We start from the raw sequence: 4,200 nt of genomic DNA on the forward strand, positions 1-4,200 counted from the left end.
CCAAAGTTTGCGACAAATCCAAACATATATGGACTGAACTTTCTTAATATTGATTTCTTGCCTTATGGTAACACGAGTGCCCACCATGTCTTCCAAGTAGTTTAGCAACTTATCCTTACATATCAACGTACTTTCCATCGATCAAGGTACTTTGTCTTTATGCATTCAAATGAGAACTCATAGAACTCACATGCATAATTAACTCAATTAGAATGGCACAGAAAACAAAATAATGTCAACACGATAGGTTGTAAACCTCAAGTCGTGTGCTAGTGATGATCAATAGGGTTTATTCTTGATTTGTTCTTGAAACCTTTTTTCAAGATCATTAAAACTCTCACTGGCCTCTTGACATATATGATTCTCTTGTAAGGAAACTTTCCTAGACAAAACAAATATTCAAGAGTTAGTGTAGTTCTTATCAAGACAAAACACTTCACATAACTGGTCCTAGTTGGTCTTTGTCTTATCCAAGACAACACAACTTACCAATTTCAAATGTGCAAGAACAAGAAAACTTATCCAAATTCCACATTTGTTGAGTGTTATAAACCTTCTTAAGCCTTTGTCACTCAATTCACAATCTTGGAGTATAAGACTTGATATTGGAACGAAGTATGATTGACTTCTTGATTTAACCATTCCTACAATTCTCGATTCCTCTTCTTAGACATGCAATTGCACTAAGATTCACTTAGAGGATCAATTGAGATATGGTTCTTAATCATTAAGACTTATCATAAAACACAATAAAAGGTACTCTCCCTTCTTCTTAGAACAGAGAAACTTTTATCTTTTTGCCTACTTGATTCTTATTTATTCGTTCTGTTATTTATTGAAACTCTTTCAATTAACTTAGAATTACACTTATTCTTATAAATATAATCATATTTACTAAGCTTTAGTAAATCATGACGAATATCTTTATCACTCTCGTAGTGGACTAAATCAACGCACAACCTAGTGTAATTGATCTCATAGTCCTTCACTTGACACTTTGTCAAAGAATTAGTCTAATTTTCAAATATGAAGTTTCTCATTCATTACACAACCAAGTTGTATGACTCCAAGTTATTGTCCAATTAAAACTTGGGTGATAAGAAACTCTCCCTATTTGGCAAATTCTCGACATTTCCACAAATAAGATAATTAAGAATCAAATCAATTATTGCTAATAATAGACTCCTTCAAACATCAATTTTTCATACACGCCATTGCAAGGATAAATAAATAAGATAAAATCAAAATTCATTTTATTGCGGAAAAATTTGTCCTTACAATGCAATTCAACTGAAAAACTATGTTATTACATATTTCTTAGCAATCTATTCTAACTCCAAGTAGTAGCTCAAGAATCCAATCTTCAAGCAATGCGATCGAAATCCATTTCTTCATGATTAGATTCAGCTCACTTCTTCCCATAAGCTTCCTCTCTTTTCTTCGATCCTACAAAACATCAAAATGTAATCTTATCACATCATGTATTAAGAATCTAGAATAGGAACTTAAAAGAGTTAGATAATGGATTTGACCTGAAGTAGAGCCGTACGTCTTGACTTTCCCATCTCTTAGATCTCTCAGGTAGTTTGCGCAGCTTCGTCTCCAATGCCCCTTGTCTTGGCAATAAAAGCAAATGGACTCCTTTGACACAGCACATTGGACAATCACAGACTTAGTTCTTTTTGGACTTCCAATGTTGCCTATGTCCATTGAAGTTTGGGAGTTTGATTCACCAGAAAAATTTGCTTGACCAACACGCCAAGTCATTGCTGAATCAGCAGCTATAAGCAAATATGTGAGATCAATAAGGGCCACGTCATGGTCCATCATATAGTACTCTCTAACGAACTCACTATATGATTCAGGAAGTGACTGAAGAACCCAATCAATAGCCAAGATCTCTGAGATATCGACACCCAACATCCTTAACCTATCAATGAGTGACTTGATCTCTAAGACGTGTGCACACACTGATTTTCCATCTTCATGCTTAATTGACAATAGGACTTGAGTGAGCTTGAACTTTTCAAGCCTTTGAACTTGTGGGGTAGGGAGGACAATTGGAGGAGGTGGAGGAAGTGAAGCATGATCTCTCGTTCCTTGATCATATCGTGGAACATCATCTTCATTTGGAAAGCTTGTTCCATGGGATTTGGGAAGACCATGATTGTCAGAACTAGACATCTACAAAACGGGAGAAAATTCAAGTTAAGTTGATTAGAATTCTTGATGTAACACCCAAATGAAACATCAAGCTAGGATCCAACACAATACTCAACAACCTAGAAGATGGATGTCGTAATCTAGTCGCTGAATATTTGAAGGTAGGTAAATGACGATTTACCAATTTCCATCATGAAAAACGAAAAGGAAGTTTAAGTTTTAAATGAATTGAAACTCCTAGATCTTTTGAGATTCATTGAACTTTTCAATGGCATGTTTAATATTGATTATGCCCTACAATTTGTGATTGGGATGCCGAGGATCACAAATAAGGTGTGAATAACCATATGAATCACGTGGTGCTGGTTAGCCACACACGATCCATTGATCTATGATAAGCATCGAGCCACCCTTCGCTACCAATGTCATCCCCAAATTAGTGTGCCGGTTAACCACACATGCTCCACTAACTTTTGACAAGGGTACGAAGTGTAATTCCATGGATTAGCATACAATTTCACATTTTGCCTAAAGTAACTATGATTTGGGAATTTGTAAAAGTATTTAGTTACTTTGTACTTCATTATACTTATAATGGAAGGTTTCTGTCCTATCCTACCCATTCGGCTAACGACCCTCCACTAGTCAAGAGTGCGGTGGGTAAGAGTGGATACCCATTCAATCGTCATTTTATAGGTAATTTCCTTAAACAACCCTTATAGACCAGATTTGTGAATGAGGCCTACTAACGGTAAGACTGACTTTTACTCATATATATATATATATATATATATATATATATATATATATATATATATATATATATATATATATAATATTAGACTTTTAATGTTACATATATATAGTATAGGGTGTATTTTACACTTTTAAAATACTAGTTAATAAAACCAAAACTTTATGGATTTATTAAATATCTTTTAATTATACACTTTAACTAATTAATAAAACCATAAGGGTGTGATTTGAACTTTTCAAATTACTAGGTTTTTAGAAATTAACATTTCAAAATTAAACTTTTAATCAACTTTTAAATTCCAAAACTTGAGGGCAAGTTCTGAAATATTTTAAAACATTAGGGTTTAACTTATTTAAATTTAAAAAACAAAACTTGTAAGTTCAAATTTAAACTACAAACCTAAAGGGAGTAATTTGAAACTTTTCCAAACTTTATCAAGAACATTCTAGATCATAAAATTCAAATAAGGCAATTATCTAAATTTAACCTAGTCCAATTTCATGCAAGATAATTCACCAAATAATTCAAATAATTAAATTTTATCATATAAGGAAATAATTATTTAGCTAATATGAAGTTATATTTTATTTTGGCAAGGATAATCATCCAATATCATAAAAATCTGATTTAGATCAATAAAAAACGTTTTGGTAACTATCTCACAGCAAAAGGAGAACAAAATCCCGAAATTAGCTCTTTCTGACCAGCTGACTCGTCGAGTCAAGCATGAACTCATCGAGTTCACCATCGACTCGGCGAGTCCAGCCCCCAAAAACCCTAATTTTCGATTTTAAAGCATGAATAATCAACTATAACATCAAATACATCAAAGAAACAACCCTAGGCTCTGATATCACTGATGGGTTTCAAGCAATACAACAATCCTATGGTGTACATGCAAACCCTAATAGCTTTTGGATCTAGTTTGTCTAATGAACATGCAATTGAATATCCAAAGCTTTAAACCCTAGATCTATCAAATAAGAACTGAAATAAGGGTTTATTAATTACCTTTGATTGTTATATTTCAATAACAATCAATTCCTTGCTTTGATTGGCTTCGAAAGCTTAGTGCCTCAAGTGTTGCATCTCTAATGGAGTCACAAACACCACTAAGCAACTTGGATGAAAAGGAGAAGAGAGGAGGCTGCCCAAAACGTCTAGAAACCCTAGAGAAACTCCTTACCACGTTTTTGGGGCCTTAGGGGTCTATGTATACATGTAGGATATTAAGGTTTACAACTAGGAAACCCTAATCTGACTGCCTAAGCCCCAAGCAG

The sequence above is a fragment of the Lactuca sativa genome, chromosome 4 (genome assembly GCF_002870075.4).
Source record: "Lactuca sativa cultivar Salinas chromosome 4, Lsat_Salinas_v11, whole genome shotgun sequence".
In the NCBI taxonomy this organism is placed as follows: domain Eukaryota; kingdom Viridiplantae; phylum Streptophyta; class Magnoliopsida; order Asterales; family Asteraceae; genus Lactuca; species Lactuca sativa.